Raw genomic sequence first — 20682 nt, 5'->3', positions numbered from 1 at the left:
CCTATGAAGACTTAAGGTCGAGCGGCCAAGGTGAACGGAGACGAACGTGGATTTCGATCCACGTGTGATTATTTGTACGCTTCTATACCATTCGGTTTATACGTTCTATACAGCTTCCGATATAATTTTCCGTACGAAGATATGCTTTTGCAGAAGATATACTCGATTTTCTTTTGCTTTGTTCTGCTCCGTACGTGATCTAGAAAGATCGCGTCTTCCTGGCGAAGAGGCATGGCGGCGACGGTGAACGATACCGGCGTCCCCTTCTTTTATCGTGCTTTTTATCGGCGACAGAAGAAGAAGAAAAGGAGGAGGAGATTCCTCGTGGACGTTCTATGAGGCTCGTTCGACGGTTGGCAAAAAACGACACCCTTGCAGAGGAAGAAGACGAGGACGAAGAAGAGCAACAAGAAACGCGCACGAAGAGGAGGAAGGGAAAACGAGGAGGGAAGAGAAGAAAGGAGAAAATGGAAAAGGAACGAGACGAGATATGGAGGCAGCGGTCCGTGCACCGATATAGTCACAGACACACGTGCGTGGCTATTGATTCTCTGTTGTGTGCGCTCTCTTCTCTGTGCGTGAGAAAAAGAAGAGAAGAGTGGTATAGAGAGGCAGACACAGCGAAGAAGAAACGAAGCTGCCGTAGCTGGCTTCTGCTGGTGCCGGCGGCAGCGGCGGCCGGCTACGCGAGCGGAGATGGACTCCGGATCGAAAGAGCGAGAAGTTCGGGATGCCGCGCGAGGAGGAGGCGGCCAGTCGGCCAGTCAGCCGGCTGGACAAGAAGGTGGAAGTAGAGAGACGAAGGCAGAGAGGTGGAGGAGGAGAGGAAGAAAAGGCCGAGAAGGAGAGAAGAGAGTGCGTGGCGAGCCCTCCTCGATAGGAGAAACGAGAGGCAGAGGAGAAAATGAGCGACCAGGACGAAGAAATCATCGTTCTTTCCCTTTCTGTCTTACACGTCTTCTGCCTCTTTCTCTTCTCTGGTTTCTCCTCCCTGTTTGGTCCTCTTAGGCCTGCGCACCGAGGGAGAGATTAAAAGGAGAAAAAGGAGGAGATGGAATTAAAAGGAGGAAAAAAAGAAGGAGGAAGGAGAGAGAAGGAAGGAAAGACGAGGATGAAGCGAGAGGGAGACTGGTGAAAAATGGACAGCCAGCGAGAGAAGACAGCCTCGGGCTACGTCGCGCGCTGCGACCCTGCTCAGGGAGGGATCTTGCTGTTCGTTCGTTTAAAAGATATATAAAGTTGCGCGCGGGCGCGAGTAAAAAGCTTCAGCGAGGAGGAAAGGAAATTATTGCTCGCGCGGCAGCGATGTTGCACCGCGTCGCGCCGACGCCGAATGTTCCCGGCGATGTTTAGCAGGGAGTAATTAGGGGATCGGTGGGCTTGTGACGGCGCCGGCCGCGGACGGCACCGGGCGAAACGCGAGGCCGGATCATTTGAATACGCACGCCTTCCCGTGAGAATCGTCGCCGGTCGTTACGCGTGCACGTTACCGCGTGGGTGGCTGCACGCAACCGCGTGGGCGGATCGACTTCGCCAAGGAGGAGGAGGAACGACGACATTTTCGTCGGGGAGAGGGGACTCTACTCGGTTGACGGCGTTCTCTTCTGACGATACGACCTCGAGTTTTTCTTCACCTTCGGAGAGAATCCGGCGAGAGCTGGGGATTCGAGCCGCGAGGAAATTGGACGATGCGATGTGTTACAGGGTCAATTTGACGAGTGATCGATTGTTAGCGTAGGTTATAATTATTTTTTATAGATACTTTCTGCAAGTAGTTTATCTATCGTTGAAAGGCTTCTCGTTGTTTAGAGATACAGAGCTACCTAGACAAATTAGTTTAGAGATGTTCAAGATCCTTATCTCCTCCAACTTTTTCTCTTGATAAAGTATGTTAGGTATTTTTTTTTAGGGAGGAAACGTAAGTCATTCGTTGTTAAGATGTAATTCGACGTTTCCTTGTTCACAGATATCGAGTAATATGGAAATATTATATAGAATTGATTTAAGGATACTTAAATTTGGAATATTCTTTAGATTACAGTAATGTATTGTATACTTGATAGATTTCGTTTGAGAAATGTAAATTGGTTGTTAAAAGGTTTCTCGTTGTTCAGAGACAGAAAGATATATGGAAGAATTATACAGTGGTAATTTAGGGATGTTAAAGTTCGGTATCTCGTCAAGGTTACGATAATGTAGGTCACAGAATTCCTCTTTGCGCGAGTTGAAAGATTTTAAAAAGTCAAGGTGACCTGGAAACGTCATTCAAGTTAATGAGTTTACTTAAATATACTTGGTATGTCATGTGTTCGATTTAAATGTATGATTTAACGGCTCCGTGTGCCATCTTTACCGCGATGCAGCGAATGTAGTAGCGTGGAATTATTTCACATGAACTTGCCAACTTTCTTTGATTCATCGCGATTAACGGAGAACGGTAAAATTCTTTATTAATTCATGAAAATGAGGGAAAGAATTCTTCACGGACATCTGAAGAGAAAATTTCAATTTATGTTAATTAGGAATGATTCGTACATTTTATTCGAACGTTTATTACAATAAACTACATAAATTTAGTTAGATGCTGCTTAGACAGATACATTAGATTGATCATTTTATTAGAAACATCGACAAACTTTGTCGTAGGTCGTGTCGCTTGTAATTGCGTGTATGATTCTGAAATACGCGTCCTCCGCGACAGTCATCTGTCATTGACCACGAAAATTCCTTTCTCTCTCTCTCTCTCTCTCTCTCTCTCTCTCTCTCATCGCTGTAGTCGTTTCATCGTGGAATTATACTAGCCTGGTAGATTTCTCCGAATCGCATGAAAAATAATTGCATTCCTCTGAAAACTTGGAATTAGCTTCTCTGGAATTTTGTTTGAAGCAGACGTGATGCCCCAAATGCCAAATAAATCAAGAGAAAAATATCAGGGAATACTTTGTGTTTGTTCCTTTTCTTTTTCTGCGTAATTTGGGTCGATTAAATTTTCTAATCTTAGTCTCTGATCTGAAGTAGCAGAGAGTAATAATGCTCTGATCCTAATGTACACGTTGAGATGCTAATCTTTTTTCTCGGCTGATTGTAGAAAGGTTTTTAGCACCTCTGTACCTGTCGATCGACGAGCCGCCTCTGTTCGATCCGCACGATCCCTCACGGGTTCTCTGTTTACTCTCGAAACGCGGGCAAGAGCGACCAGTGACCGGTCTTTCGTCGAACAGGTAGTTTATGATGTATTGTGGCCGTGCACGTGAATAGATGCAACATCGACGTCTCTCTGAATGAAACGCGTGAACCGGTCGCCGGCCATTATACGCGAGAACACGAGCGCGCCGTTTAATCGCAGCGGTGACTTCGACGCCAGCACAAGTCAGTCGCGCCGAATCTTCGCGGAGACTTCGATTGTCGCCACTGACCTCGCGTTCAACTCTTCCGTGTCGCAACGTAATTACACTACGTTCGTTTTTGTTTCATTCTTTAATGCGAGATAATTCTTTTTGATTGTTTATTTTTATCGAGAATGTTTAGACAAATAAAAGTGGATATCAAGTATTTCGTTATATCGCTCTGGAAAAGTTTATCGGATTTTTTTTACTCGATAATATTCATTTAACAATTTATTAATTCGGACGTAAGAGTTTGGTATTAATTAAAATATCGAATATACGTTGCTTATTTATATATCTGATTTTTAAGAGGAAACTTCATAAGGTACATGTATTTGAATATATTGGAAATTACTATTTGAATATTTCTTCCGTCGGACATTGCTTTAAAGAAAGTTTTCTAGGATTTATTTTACGGGAGGATAACAATTTTGTCACGTTAATAAAACTTTGAAGTGCGGTTTGTGAGGACGCGAATAGGTTGAAGTTGCTAAGTACGAAGTCAACGAACGTCTTCTTTACGAAAGAAAGAAGATAGTGACTCATTGTGGTTTAATGGCGCCTCTCGTGAGCACAAATGCGAGTTTTATGCCTCCGCGCTTAGCAAGTCAACTATACTTTGCAGAAATGTTCGTTATAGTTAAACTCGAATAAATTCCAAGCAAACTCCATTCTTTATCCATTCTTATAAACAACACTCCCTTCCTCGTTGACACGATTTTCTTTAAATATTACCTATCAAAATTTTACGTAACTTAAAATTATTTAACTTTAAAAAATTCGTCTACTTCGTTCCTCGTCTTTAAAGAGACACATTGACACATTAATATGTTTGCCTAACATTCCCTACCAAGACTTCGATACACAGCTCGAAGTTGTTTAACACAAAATAGTCTTTAGTGAGATAAATTAACATGCAAGTTACTCAGAATCTGAGCCAATCAACTGCTGTTTTTGTTTTTACTCACACATGATTATCGTTCAACTTTCCAAAAAGACACATTTCCATAAATTTGCTTGTCAGAAGGAAATGGCATAACGAATCGTAAATTTCAAGACAAATTTAGCTTCTCGATCTATGTAGCTAATCAGAAATTTTAGTTTGCCTATTTTTCTCTCGTAATCCAATCTCAAATTCCTCGACTGTATCAACCTACCGAAACTTCACCGCACACCGCTGCTACTCGAAGTCGTTCGAGTTACAAAAAATTTCATCCCACGCAAACTTCCAAACTACATGCAGCCCACACCATTCAGCTTATACACGTAGCCACGGGAGAAATAAGTGCAAAACGGTTGCTTGGACGCGTAGTAACGCTCGGCTGGAACTTTCACCGGGAGCCTGTGTTGCGCGCGTAACTCGTCGAAGCGGGCCGCGCTCGTTCCCAGTTAATTACAAATCCGTGGAAAAAGAAGCGTGTAGCGGCGGCCGTTGATCGGCCGTTCCGTGCGTTTCCAATCGTCGGCGACAGGAAGCGCGTCGTGATAACGGTATCGAAAGTGTTACGCGTGTACGCGAGGTTATCTGCTCGAGCGTGCGTCGCGCCGGAACGCGCGATCCTCCGTTAATTTACGCCGCGGAGTCGCGTTAATCGCGCGGAAAATTTACGATTTTCGCCAGCCCGTTGGCGCCGTTATCGAGCCGTGTCACGGAAGCCGCGTGTAAGTAGTCGCGACCGATCCCCGCTTCCAGCTACGAGCGATTCGACGATTAGTCGAAGGTTGAGCGAGTGGACGTGTTCCGAGACGTGTTCATCGTGTCCAATGGGACTGAGAGTACAGTGAATTTCGCAGATTTATAGCCGACGTGAGGTTGGCGAGTTAATCGAGCTCTCTCAGAGAGAAAAGGAGGAGAACGAGAGCTTTCTACCTTGGGTCGAGAAGTTTCGCGACCGCGATGATGGACTGCGTGAACTTGACTGGCGTGAATGAACAGCCTGTTTGTTTTGCGCTTTTTGCGGCGTCGTTGTTTCATGCGTCACGATGTACTGTGTTGCACGATGCAACGCCGCAGACTTTCGAAGAAATTGAAGAAGGAATATCATCGGGAATATTCTTCTGGGATTCGTTACGAATATAATACGTTCCTTCGTTTCTTACACCAAAGATGGGGTTAGCTACGTTGAGTTTTGTGAACTTTTTCCTGAGATAGGTCGTCTTCCTGTATCTTTTTAATTTTTTTTTTATATTTGAACAAATATTTATAAAATCTAATACGTAGTATAAATTTCCTAAGTTATAATTAACTTTTGTGGCGCATCGTTTTGCGTGTTTCGTTTAGGGTTTGTTGAATTCTTTGTACGCATCAAGTTTGGATCCTATATTTTTAACACTTACACAGATCGCCGAAACTCATCCCTAATTAATAATTAATTTGCCATAAGATAGGATATCTACTTAGTTTGACAAAAAGCAAGGCGAAGGTATTTATCAATATTTTTTTCCCTACAGGTTTCTGTAATTTTTAGTAATTTTTCTTCTCACTGAAAGATATATTTGACTCACTATAAAGTATTATATAAAAAAAAGGTGAAATACGATATAGAAGGAAAGGTCATTACGCAATACTGCCCATTACATTGTGAGAGATTCAAATAGGATAACAATCAGGCCATAAAACAAAATTTATTACCGAAAAGTATCAGTCCGTTGTTATTGTTGATTTCGTTCGTTTCTTCCTCGTGAAAGAGTATATCCACGCAATTGCTCACGGTTCTGCAATACCATGACCATTATTCGCGCGTATGACAGTCGATAAGCTGGAAGGTAATGAAACGCTTATTGCTCGCACGATATTGTTGAACGGCGATTGTTATCGCCGACTTTCCCATTCCTGAGAATCGGTCAGTGCGGAAAGCGAACGAGCTCTCGTCCAGCCGAGGCGTGCACACGCGTGGTTTTCTCCTCGTTACTTTCGCGCACGGGCGAAAACCAGCTTGTAATCGTCCATACTTTATTATAAACTGAATACTGTTCAAAGCTCATTTAAATGTTTTGAATAGCATCATTAAAGTTTATGATTTTTCTGTTGTATTATATTTATACAAACTCAAACAACAAACTGTAGGTACACATATAGATACCTTTATGAACATATTTTCAAATATCATTAATTGAAGTATTAGCGGGCTCTAGGATTCAATTAGAGGAAGTACATGTACATTGACTACAAAGAAACCATCGATGCAGCATTATATTTATTATAGCGCGTACATGTTAATTAATAATCCGCGTATATTAAATTTCATGCGATTTAGTAGGTCTACGATAGTATGATTGCAGAAATTTGATAATACGAAACTGAAATATAGAACCTGATAAAAAATGCTTCGTTAGAAAACGAAAGGTATTTGTCGATGTTTCCTGTAGCTACTATACATTTGATTGTTCTGGTGTATTCGTCAGAAGGCGCATCCACTGCAACCCTGTCCTTTCTCATTTATTTTCTTATCTCTAATTTTTCCCTCAGAGGATCCAGTTCTTTAAACGACTTCGGTAGAGTCGGCGAAGTGAAACCGGCGCGAATCGGCGAGCGCATTTTATCGTCCGCGTTAAATCGTCAGAGACGCCCTTTCTTTCCTTTCTTCTCAAGCGTATTGTGTAATCCCGTGGACAAAGCGGTCGGTTGGCGCGCGAGTCTTGCCAGAGGACTATTTATAGCGTGAAAAAACTGGCCTGTTAAGCGACCGTGTCCAAATCGAAATCATTTAATCGAGTCACGATTAATGGACGCGATTAGTCGCGCGCGCGAGAGGAAACGACGTCGCGACGGAGATGCCGGCGGCGTGCGGCGAGGCCGAGCTGTCGAGGTCCAGAAAAAGAACTTTCTTCTCTCTAACGGCGCACTTCCAGCGGTCTTTCGGCCATTCGTCGATTAACGCGTTCACGCACACGCGATCGATATGCATCGATCGACGCGCCGTGTAAAAACCTGCCAATTAATTTGTATAACACATCGAAGACCAACGTTGCAACGTTTAATTTGCAATTTCTTTTGGTCATTCATGTATCAATTAACATTGCACATACGTAAATTTACGTCAGACTGCTCCTTCCTTAATGCAGTCGATAATTGAACAGATAGAAGAAAAATTTAATAAGCAGTATTAGCTCACGAAACTTAAATCTTAAAAAAGTCACATCTCATACGCATCAACGTAATGATTATGTTGTCGATTTTCTTTCGTACGATCTTTGTAAAAGATGTGCTTATTAATAGACGGCGGATATTTATGCAAATTAAAGGAATCAAATCCAAGCAACAATTTCTTTCGGCAATTAAATATCACGAGTACTCACGCTGAAAATTTTATATAATTTTCTATCTTACGTGCGCGATCTCTATATTTATACGCTTTTAAATTTCCTACGAATGCGTAAAAATCCGCAATCTACTTATCAGAGAATACCATTGGCATATGCTTCGTGAAAAAAAAAAATACGGATAAACTGTGAAAAAGTTAGCGAGGATACTCGTACTAAGAAATTTCGGTACTTACAAGAAGGAAACGTGGCTGATCAGGCGTTAAGCGCATTTGACGTTATCGATGCAAAATAGCCGCGCGGTTTAAGTATGCGACACGAAGTACGTTTGTGGAGATACATAAAGCAAACGGCAGTGTTATCGCGCCGCGCGTGTCGTTACAACGCGACTCTTTTGTAAAGTAAAATCGTAATCGTTGCGCGCTCCACGAAATATGACGCATGAATAATGCATGTCTCTCGATGTTTAAACTTATTTATTGTTTTCGTATATTTCATTGTTCATGTAGCTACATATTCCGTTTCGATCTTTTACGATCGAACCAGACGGATATTTATCAAATAATTGTACGTTCATCCATAATAAATAATATTCGGGCAGTGACACGATCCCGTATGAAATATTTTTGACACGTCTTATGGACGATCGCCTGACTTGTGCAAAGTGCACGCAGCTTACCGCTCTCTAGTTGTTGTAAATACGTATAATTATTTCACACGTCACGATCATACGTCATTTATCAACGTTAGAGAAGTTTCGCTTCCTCACGAACCAGATTGCAGTACACGCCTTTAGAAACTGTAAAACTTAACTTCTTGTTGTAAAACCTCACGTATCCACTTTCCTTTACAAAATCCGTAATAATGTAAGACGATCTATGTTAAGTATCACATTAACGCAATAGAAAATGACGAAAATTATGTCCTTTTCCTCGATGGATATTGTTGAAGTAATTACTTCAAGAAAAACTCTACACCTTTTCTTTTGTATATCCGTGACCTGGAGACCGCTGTTACGAAGAGAATAGAACTTAGTGAAAAAAATTCAAAATAAGGAGAGGTCCATATAATTGTGCCCTTGAATATAACTTGTTTTGGGTTACAAGGTCGAGAAACAAAAGAGCTACAAGTAGATTTCTATTGCTGTTTCTTATAGCCTTCAGCTACAGCTACACACCAAGGTTAACTTTTTGCTAATGTCCTTTGCTATAAATATATTAACGTGCTCCCTGTCATCCCTCCTATTGTATTGTAACACTGAAAGAGTGAGGATCTGGATCAGCATACACTGTACCTATACTTATACCTATACTTATTTCAATATATTTTTCTATTACAAATTCATCCACTCGTTTCTTTATCAGTTAACCTCAACACATACGTACGTGTTACTCTATTTAAATAACATTCATACTAACTAATAACATTCTAGTTAAGAGTTCTTAACGATTTAGGATGTTAAAATAGGAACACGAATTGCGTAATAGAAAATGATAAAACTTACGGCCAGACTGTGTCTACCTATGCAGACTCATATTTGTATGAAAGTACATAAGGCAATAGAATCTAAGCGAAAATTTATTTTCCCTATCAAACGTTACCGAAATGCTCGTTCCGTGCATTTTTCCACTTCCAAGTTCTCCCTAAACATATAAAAATCCGCAGTTTAATTAGACTGTTCTCTGGTCGGCCGGTCGTTTTAACACATTGTTCGCTGTCCCGATAGATCGTTCGGTGTACAAATTAAGGCAGCGTTGCTGTAACGGTACGCGAAAATCGCGCGGATGCCCGAGGGTCGTTCTTGCGACTCCGTTTACTGGCGCGGCGTGTATCCGTTGGCTTCGTGAAGCCGGCGAAATTGCGCCGCTCCGTGCCGTTAACTTTTCGCAAGAACGGAAAACAGTTACCCCGCTCAGACATGCAGCGGCCGGGGGATAAGGAGAGCGTTTCATTGACTCTCCACTGCCGGGACATTAATGGCCGACACGGAGCTGCTACGAAACCGACAAGAAAATCCCTCGCGGCGGCCACGCTTGTCTCTACTCTTCGATCGGAGGAAATTCGACCGGACAAGCGACGTCTTTCGATTACTATCCTCTGACTACGTGGTTTTTCTCCCTTTTGAGCATAGAACGTGGAAATGTCTATGGCAGTGAAACGAGATGCTATCTCGGCGACGATCAGGTACTATGTTTACAAAATGGTTACATAATGTCAAAATTATAAGCCTTCGAGGAATTCAGATTCCTAGTAAGTTAATTTTAATTAGGTTACAGGTACACGAAGGTAGATTATTTGTTCTAGATTTTAGATATGGTATTATGTTTCAGTTTGAAATTTAGACGTTTCGGAGGAATTAAGAGTCAATTGAACGAAGTTGAATTTTTATCAGATCTGTTTCTGAGAAATTAAGCTTCGATCAGTGTAGCGTTAAGATACAAAGTTTAGAAGTCGTGGGAAGGTAAAGTTCAAAATCTTAATTCCTAATTAAGTTAGTTTCGTTACTATACAACGTTAAGAAGCTTTTTGAAAAATGAAAAATCAGTTGGTTGGAGTTCCATTTTGATTGAATTGTACGGGATGCTGCAACGTTAGAGAATTTCACTACAGCGAATCGAACATCAATTTCAAGCGGACACGAGTTCGAAACTCATATCCATTTCCAACACATCGAAAGTTCGTAACAGGAACCGCTCCAATTTGTGAGACAAGATTTAGAGACCTAATTTAATTATTTTACGAATAAAGAAACCATTTTTCCCTTACAAAATAAACGAAAAGGTTGTGAGAATTCGGCAGTCGAAAATTTCCTTTGGTCATCGCCGAAAAAAGCACACGAGTCAAATCGAGGCTGCGTTCGCGGAGATTTGCATTCCCCTTCGTTAGAAGATATCCAGAGGGAATTGGTGGACGAGGGGCGCGAAACGGGACCCAGATATGCCCAATCAACGGCCACGCAGAAAGAGGGAACACGCACGAGACGAATACGAAAGTGTGCGAAACGCGGAGACCCGGCTTTCGTGCATTCGTGCACTCTCGATTCGTGTGTCGCCAACGCAACACGAACACGTTCAGCCATCGTGGATTCGTGAACAACCATTGGAAGAACCCGCCATCGAGGATAGCCCCGAAAACCAAGCGGCAGACTTCTTTTATCGCGTTTGATATCGCTTGGTGATTCGAATGCTGGACCAAAAGCAAAAGAATCGAGAAAGTCGGAGATTGCAGGTGGAATCTTCTTAGAAGCGAATAATATTTTAGATCTTCATCTTATTAGTGTGTTCGATGGGTTCTTTTGAACGTATTTGTACGTAAAAGTGAAAGAAATTGTTGTTTATCGTAATTGTCAGATGTAAGAAATTGAGAAAAAAGTGTCGAAATAAACGAATATCTTTTGGTCGTACTGTAGAATTTCACTTATCTGAATACGCCGAGGGACGAACTTTTCGTTCATTCAATAGGAGTTCACGTTTCGATAAATGGATTTGAGATTTGATTCAAATCTCATTTGAATAAACAAAGTTCGAATATTTTTCTTTTTCTTTGCCGGTTATATATTTTTGAAAATTCCTTGATCTCAGTGAATAACAAACATTTCCCTCAATTCAGAAAAGAGAAACGTGAGCTTGAAAAGAGATGTAAGAAGATTCCTTGAACTCAATGGACAAGAAATGTTTCCTTCGATTTAAAAAAGAGAAACAAAGATAAAAATCCTGTGAAGAACAAATTCAATCACCGCGCAAACTTTTACAAAGCTACAAGTATTTTCAAGCGCACTGATCTCCCAAAGAACCTTCCAGAACGCAGTTCCAAAAAATCTTTCGAAACAGATAGCTCTTTCTCTCTCTCTCTCTCTTTCTAAAAAAAAAAAAAAGAAAAATAACGTTTTCGTAACTGTGTTTCCACTCACCCAACTCGTGTCAGAATGATTTAGAAAGCGAACGAACTGAAAAGTTCCGAATTTCGCTGGTTCAGCGAACCGCCAAGCATAGTTCGCGCGTGTATCGCTATAATTTACAGTGCACCACCCGACATGGCAAAATATATGGTTACATCCAAAGAGAAACTTTCGTACACGGTCCACCGTCACCTCTGTTGATCGAAAAAGAAAAGTAAGCCAGATACCACAAGAAAAATCATGATCTCGAGGCACAGACGCGGCGCGCTTTTCGATCGCTGTCGATCGTCGAACGAATATTAATGATGCGCCATTGTGCGGCTCTTTTGCAACCGTCGTCTCAGTGGCGCAATTTTTCCACGCCACCGAGACGCATCTCTGTTGCTTTGATACATGACGCGTGCACCAGCGTCGAGAATAATTTATCATTAGACGGTTACGCAATTAACGCTGATTAGCCTCCTCCCTGTCTCCGCCTCTTTGATCACTCGTCGTGCGCCTGAAAATTTCAATCCGTCGCAGTTTCGTGGAGGTAGGTTAATTAGCCGCTGGATTGCGTAACCAAACGATGACAATCGCAAACCTGTCGAAGGCACGCGTTCTCCAAGTGTTCTCGACATCGTTGAATATCGAAGTATGTAACATCGAAGTATCGATGTTAATCGACGAGTTATCAGACACATCCTAACGATCCTATTCAGGCAGAGCATGGTTGATGAAAGTTTGAAGAAGTTTCGATTCGAAGGAGAACTTTCGATACTGGTGTGTTCCAATGTGATCGGTTAAACAGAGAAGAATTAAAGTTTGATTGGGGAGATTGTTACGTCGTGGAGGTTCTGGAGAGTGAATGAAAGAAAGGGTTGATTTCTGTGCTGGGTCTTAACCTTTACCAGATATAGAGATTACGTAATCGATAATAGGAAATCGTAAAAGCTACTTAATCCCACGTTCTTATGTTCTTAGCCTCGAAATTCTATGTTATCGATGCTTTTTGTCTGTTTAATCTTTCTTCTTTTTCGCTCAGTTTCTCTTCAACAACACCATAGCGCTTAATCGTTCGTCCTTTCTCTTCCTCCATCATACACCTTCGCAAACTAGCCTGAAAATTTCATCCTCGATATATATAAATTTCGTGTCGCCAATTTTGTTCTTTTCGCCACAAAACGTGTCACTCCTTCGATCCTTAATCATTAATAAGTAACACAAAAATAAGTAAAAAAGAAAGTAAACAAGAGAAAAAGATAAATCCAGATAGAAAACAATCCTATTACGAAACCATACACCTGGGTTTTCCACGTGTGTCTCTTGCGCTATCTCATTATCTGCCCAGTCAGATAATCGTTTTTCCTCTTAGTCATCGCGGTGACCTCGGCCAAAGGGTCCTGTAGGTATACGGGACTTTCCTACCTGCCTGTCTCGATCCTGGCGCTGCCTTCATCTACCTGAGGCGACTTTATATTTATCTCGAGGCCTATATACGTACACATACCAACACTCTAACACGCTGTAACGAATACGCGGACAGATACTCGGCGTGGCTCCGAGGTTGAATGCATTTTGGCTGAGGATGTTGCGCTATGGTCAAACGTCGAGAAGAGATGCACCTGTCAGGTCGAGGAACACCCCCGTCAGGCCTTTACCTGGTGGAGCGTAAAAAGCCAAAAAACGTTTACCACTTCGCCTGAAAGGGAGGAGAAAGGGAGGACATGGGTTTCCCTCATCTAATCCGGCATCGTAACTTTTTCGTAGTGTTAGAAGGAGGATCATCCAAGTACATTCCAGCCGTGAGAACCGCTCCCTTCTTCCGATGTTTCGGTTCTTTGACATCGATCTGCTTCCTGTATTATATTCCTTTGTGTACCGTTATCTGTGTAGGAAGCTATTGACAAAAAGGATATAGGACATCCCTTTAGTAGGTTAGAAGATCTTGAGTTTACATTGCGTTGCGAAGGTGTTATATCGTTGGATATATATTACAGGGAAATAGATTCGAAGTTTTTATGGAATTAGTGTACGAAAATATGAATTTCTGACAATGTTATAATATTTTATTTAGGAACTTTTGTATGTCATCACATATTCACATATTTCCACAATAAAAGATGGACCGTGTATGATCTTGAAAATTTCGTATCCTTAGAATCCTTAGATTTCTTGATCCCCGGATCGCTTAAATTTTGAATTCCTAGATTCTTTAAATTTTGAATGCTTAGAATCTTTGGATCTTTCAGATTTTAAATCCTTAGATTCCTTAAATTTTGAACTCCTACATCCCTTAAATTTTGAATCCCTGGATTCCTTAGATTTTGAATCCCCAGATCCCGTAAATTTTGAATTCCTAGATTCCTTAAATTTTGAATTACTAGATTCTCTAAATTCTGAATCCCTACATCCCGGAAATTTTTAATCTCTAGATTCTTTAGACTTGGCATCCCTAGATTCCGTAGATTTTGAGTTCTTAGATTCCTTAAATTTTGTATTCCTAGATTTCCTAAATTTTGAGTTCCTAGATTCCTTAAATTTTCAATCTTTAGATTCCCTAAATCTCTTAAATCTTGAAACCTTGAAATCCTTAGAATCAAACTTTCAATCCTTTTAAAGAGATCCAAATGAGGGGGATGAGGTTGAAAATTGAACTTTTTCTGACAGTTCTTAAAGCTTATAAGCAAATATTGGTGGTTTATGCATAAAAGGTGTAATAGGAAAATATGAATTTTTTTAAGTGTCGAGTCCTCGTTTAATCCTGTAGTTATGCGGTGGGTGGTCTAAAATACAAACAGTCCCATTGAGACAGACTTAACCTGTTTAGCCTTAAGCATAGATTTGTATCAGTTTCGTGAGGGATGCTTGAGAGCGTGTTTAGAGGAGTATATATTTTCCAACCTGCCACAGGTGAGCTGTGAAGAACGTGCCGAGCAATGATTTACATTTATTTCTTCTTATAGAAATTCTTCTGAAACGCGTCTTATATTTCAATATAACGTCTCGTAAAATTCCTCAAGGTTTATGGTGTTTCAGGATAAGTATCAGTAAATTCGAATCTTCATTTCCGACAAGACATTTTATATTTAACATATTTACGTATAACTGCGTACTACGTTCGTACATGAACTTTCTAAAAACCAAACTAAATAGCTGAACATTTTGTGGATTTTTTTCTTTCGTATGTTCGATTCACAAGGAACAAAATACTTATCTTCATGAACTTATTTATCGTGATATTAAGTAGCAAAACAAATTTATTATTAAAAGAGAAACGCTCGTAACATCATTATTTTTCTTCGTTAATTGGAGCGGATGAATTTCCCTTTTATACGGTTCACAGAATTCTGTCAACGCTGGGCTGAGTAACTGAATATCATAACCACGACAACTAAAATATCACAACACCTAAAAAAAAAAGTTTAGATGACTGAAAAATAATTTTGTTACATTGATGCCGATTCCAAACGAATCCAAGCTTTCTACTAAATTATTTTGATCTTTTCCTGAAAATTCCTGGAAATGATAAATCTCGTACGAGTATCTAAAATGAGAATATGTAGGAATATGATCCGATATAACGATATTATTCTGTATATAAAGTATTCCATACAGAACTCACTGTACTATTTGCAAATATTTGCCCTATGAAAAGGAGGATTGCACTGAATATTTAAGGTTTTGCCTAGAAATATTCGTGAATGTTAATCTTGGCTAGAGAAGGGTGAAAGGTATTTATTTTGGCGAGGAGCGCGGCGCGAAAGGGAATTCTTCCAGCGTCAAGAACTTTTCCTCGGAGGTTAAAGGTGAGAAGACGTCAGTGAAAGGTTTCGTGCCCCATGGCGAGAGAATGCATCAAAGTGCACGTAGCTGTATCAAATCGATCACGATCCTCGCATCAGCCAAAAACAAAAAGTTTGCAGAAACGAAACGTCGAATTCTAACGCCCAAAAAACAAAAGCAAAAATTCGCCATTATCCCGGCTCGATTATTATCCACGCTTTCCCAACTGGACTCGTAGTGAAATCGTCTCGAACGAAAGCAACACAAAGGTGCTCATAGTCGATATTCTAATTGCGCGCCACCCGGTGCGCGCGTCGATTAAATCGTCGCTAAAAATCGCGACGAATTATCGGAATTATCGTTCGTTCGATCGTTTTATTAAATTACAAACAGTTATCTATACGCGGCTATAAAATGCCGCGCGTAAATCGCCTCGACTTTCCCGCTTCTTCCTTTTTTCCTTAATGGCGGACTTGCAATGGTGAAACGGCCACGCGTCCATTATAGATCGTTTAATCGATCTCAAGCTTTTACCCAATCGCCTCCGGGACGAAATGCCGTTGCATCACACGGAGAAACTTTCCAGGTCGTGAAAAATTGACTTTTCAAATCGATCGACGATCCTCGCGTATGAAGTTACGAAGGCTTTTCTCGGTGATCCTCGAATAATAAGCGGAATTTAATTTTAATTTCATTTACTGCGATAAACAGGGAAACCTCTCTAACGTTGAGATTATACAAAAATATATGTCGATATACTTAGCTTCGTAGAAACTTAATATAGCGTAGTACAGGAAAATACAAGGAAATAGGAGAAAAGAAGGAAACAGATCAGTTGAAATTTCAAATCATCCGATGCATAAAATTACGGATTGATCGGTGCTCCAAATTCGCGAAGAGCTCGTAAATCTTTGAACAGTGGAGATGTTTACCTGATCGCCAAAGTTATTCCCTACTTCACATATTTTATTTGTCGTGTTGATGTGATCCTGGAATCTGCAGCTGAAAATGGTTGCATAAAACAGCTTTGATGATCTGGTAAAAAACAGTGATATATGAAAGTCGACAAGACTCAAGAGCTCGACGCAGTTAATCTGACCGTTTGAATTTCTATATAGAAAAATTGCATCCGCGGGGAATCCTCTGGTAGTGAGTGGTTGAAAGTTAAATTTAGTCATAATTAGTTTACAGTCGCTATTTCTTACTCTTAAAGAAAATGAAGGACTGAGATGGCATCTCTGGCGGAGAGGCAATGTTAATTGGCAGCTCGTATAAAGCAACGGGGTTTCGACCGAAGAGAATGAAGAAGTCCACACGTGGACGTGATTCGATCTTGCGATTCTCCGATTATATGTTCTTTGACGACGGAACACATTTTAGGGGAGAAATTGTTTGGAGAATGTAAGGAAAGATTTAACGACTATAGGTGGACTGTAGCACTTTTATGAGACTGTTTGGAGAGTATTGAATCAAGTATTTTGTTTGACAGCCACGATGTGGAAGATGGGATTGGCTTGGTAACCTTTGGAGAAAGTTTCATGGAATATAACGTAGTTTATGAAGACTATTTTTTATTAAAAAACGTGAAATATACATATGGACATGAACTTTACTAGAGAATCCTTGTCGGAGACCGACTTCGTTCTTTTATCCTAAAGAACTTTACTCCTAAGTGAAATTACTTTCTTTCAATGATTGGAAATTTCGTGAAATTCCTCAACGACGAAACGCGAAACAAATAACCGTACAATTCCTGAAGTAAAACATTTATTCGTTGTTGTAATCGCAACAAAATATAATACAATTACTTTTCACATTTGACATCAAAAATACCTTCTAAAAATCTTGATGACGAAAGGAGACAATCGTTTTGCTTTAGCACATCTAGTAACGAGACCAGAAACGTTACATAAGCGTAATTGTTCAAAAACTCCCCTAAAAAGCTCTCTTTCCACGCATCCTTCGTCAGATCAGTAAACCACCCCTCCGACATTCAGTTACAAGTCCGCTTCCAATTGCGATCTTCGCTTTTTAATAAGGTCGAATCGCGAAAAGGTAGCTCGCGATAGACTCGCGTCGTAAATCAACGAGATACACGCGGGAAATATTATCCTGGAACGGTAACACGCGAGCGAACACAGCCAGCGATGTATAAAGTCTGGAGGACTGCGTCGCGTGGAAAGCTCGAACACGAGGTCGGGGTTGGTTTGCGCAGAAGGGGATGACGATAGAAAAATGCGAGAGACGACGCGTGGCCGGGCAAAAAGTAAAACGAAGGAAAAGTCGCGCGACCAGAGTAGAAAAGGAGAGACTGGAATGGAGACTCGGCCGAGTATAGGCGTTTCCTATTCCCCTATCGGCAAATTGCGATTCTCCCTCCATCTCTTCCTCTTCTCCTCCTGCTTCAGCCGAAGCGGCGTCGCGCGGCTGACAGCTTTGTGGACGCCTTTTGCATTATTAATTACGAGCAAGCATGCGAGACGATTCGTATACGCTGCGTTCGTTTCCCAACGAAACGGCCTACCGATCATAATTATTCCGCCAATAATAATCGGCCAAGCGTCGTTTCGTGCCCGATCCGCCTGGCTAAGATCCACGCCCGTGTATACGTATGTAGCTACGTGTGTAAAGATGTACGAGCCGATCCGACGATTTATGGATCGACGATGGATGGCGAGCTGGGTGTAAACAGACCTGAAGAACGTTCGCTTGTAAGAGAGATGAATTGGAGAGCGTTTACGCGCGACAGTTTGCGCGGCGAATGTTTGCGGGATTTAAGGGTGACTTAACTTAGGCAGAGTAGTTAACATGTACAGTGGGTACAAAAAGTATCGATACAATGTTGTACTTATTATAGCACTTACGTATTTCGTAGTCGACATTGAAATTGCTGCTGTGGTAGGAAGAGAGGCAAGACGTGTGAAGATTCGTTTGAAGATGCTTGAGAAGATCTTTTGTAGACCGAGGGAGTAAACTTTCAAGAAGGTTACGAAATATTTAAGAAGTTTCTGTACGGGTGGAGGATATTAAAATCGCGTAAATTGGAGGACTAAATTTTAAAGACAGGTAGTTAAAAAGTTGTAAGGTCAATTGCAAGGTGAGATTTTTGGAGAGACTTTATTTATTTATTCCGACTGATGATAATGAAAATCTTGACAATTTTCAGGAGATGATGTAGCGTTATGATTATCCGAAATCGAAACAATAAAACTCGAAGATTAAAAGATAAATATAGTTAACAGCGCGAATAAAAATTCCGTTCATACAATAATCTAATTTTTAAACAGCTCCAAGTGTCGAAACAAACATCAGAGTCTACCATTTCATTAGCAACCCTTTTGTTTCTTCTTGCTAAACCGCTCTTAAATCATTTCGCGACAAGCACAAATCTTATCAAGGTGGAACAATGTTCTAGCGATTTCGTTAGTTGCGCATAACCCCTCTATTGCCCACGGCAGCGAACGATAATCAGGTTCGGGATTTATTCAACGCGAACGCCACGATAAGGATCACCGGGATGAAGTCGTAACGATTGTTGCTACGGGCTAGAAATGAATGTAAGGGCGGAAGTGAAGGCTACGAAATATGAATGTCATTAATTCGTTTGTTGGAATCGATGTTTTATGGTTGCGTGTCGCTAGGACGTTTCTTATTTACCATTATTCCATTTCAGTTACTGTTACTGCATCCTCTGATTGCCTTCTTAGAACTAGAACGATTATAAAACACATCCATCATTAAAATTACAACAGACTTGCAACTCCTGTAACATTTCAATTTCCTTACGAATAATTCCAATTAATATCGTTACTTTATTCGAATAATTGTTATCACCTCTTTCAACCCTATTTTTTAAAGCACCTTTTTTGTCATTATCTCATATAAATATAGATGTTTTTGATAACGCAATGGCGATGGTGAATCGATGACGATGGAACATCCGATAACTAAAGTGCGCAACTTGTATCAAAGGAATCAAAATGAAAAAATTGCGAGAAGATACGTAATTGCAAGAAAGGAAACTATTACTAATACATTTTACAAAAACTCGGTCAAATTCTTAAAATATATGTTTAAATTCCACGAAGTATTACTCATAAGAATCCTCGAACTATTCTAAATCCATCTTCGAATTACCAGCATTTCCAACGTCCAAGAAACCACAGTTTCTCCATAAATAATTGCGAAAACAAAATCCAGAATAACATCGCGGCTTCTCGTTTCTTTCACAAAATAACAAGCAACGGGTGGCAACGAATTATCATCCGCGAAATGCCATAATCTCTGATTTATGCGCGGCTCGTCGATTTCGCAGCATTTCTCGAGTAATTTACGCGTTTAGAATATCAAGACACTAACATACATACGTACGCTACTATAATCCGCTCGATAGAATCGTCCCGTTTTATTCGAAATACACGTTGATTTCGATTCCGGTTTTCCCGCCTGGAAAGCAACGCCCAGATCATCGAATCGTTGTACACCAAACTATGTACGTATATCATCTTGAATACGAATAGAAATATTCGCGCGAACTCTCGGAGAATGGTCGCGAACGCGTTTATCATTCGTTCCGGAACATCGGAACCGTGGTTTGTCGCGAATTCTCAGTTTAGCATTGCAAACGCCCGCGGTGCGTTAGGCTATCGAGCCGATCGAACGAGGAAAGCGTCCCCTTTCTCAAGCGTGTTACGGCTCGGTTGGGATCTGGCCGCGTGCAAATAGTAGAAATAATCGATGGTAATAACGCGGGACGTGGCTCGGTACGGCTCGTCTTGATAACTAATCTAAATATCAATTCTGCGGATCTGTCGCTTCCGGAACGTTGGATAAGCAGCTCAGCACACAGTGTTTCTCATCGCTTTCTTCCATTAGCGAACTGGTTCAACAAGTTTGTTTCGCTCTGTGTAATGTTAGATAGTTTGGAGATTGTTTGAAGATGTCGTATTCGATGGTATTTTAGTCATTGCTTGTTTCCATTAGTAAGGTGGTTCAACGAGTTTGTTAAGATGTACTGTTGTGACATAATGTTTGGAGATGCTTTGAATTTATTGTATTGAATGTTATTATTTATATGTGAATTGATCTGTTTGATAGATTGAAGGAAATTAATACATCGTAAATAGGTACTTAGCGATATAAATTGTAGTACAATGTTTGGAGATGGTTTGAAGATGTATTAAATGGTGTTATTCGCATGTGAATTGATCTCCTTGATAGATTGAAGGAAATTAATACATTTGTACTTAGCGATGTGAATTGTAGTACGATGTTTGGAGATGGTTTGAAGATGTATTAAATGGTGTTATTCGCATGTGAATTGATCTCCTTGATAGATTGAAGGAAATTAATACATTTGTACTTAGCGAT

The 20682-nt window shown here is 40.7% G+C and overlaps 1 protein-coding gene across 7 annotated transcripts in view; it reads left to right on the top strand.

The window, feature by feature from the left end:
- Positions 1 to 20682, top strand: part of chn (zinc finger transcriptional factor charlatan) — a 263213-nt gene that overhangs the window by 150462 nt on the left and 92069 nt on the right. The window lies entirely within an intron of this gene.

This window comes from Bombus flavifrons, chromosome 13 (genome assembly GCF_040668555.2).
Source record: "Bombus flavifrons isolate JBK064 chromosome 13, iyBomFlav1_principal, whole genome shotgun sequence".
NCBI classification, from domain to species: domain Eukaryota; kingdom Metazoa; phylum Arthropoda; class Insecta; order Hymenoptera; family Apidae; genus Bombus; species Bombus flavifrons.
This window is presented reverse-complemented; position numbering and strand designations above follow the sequence as displayed.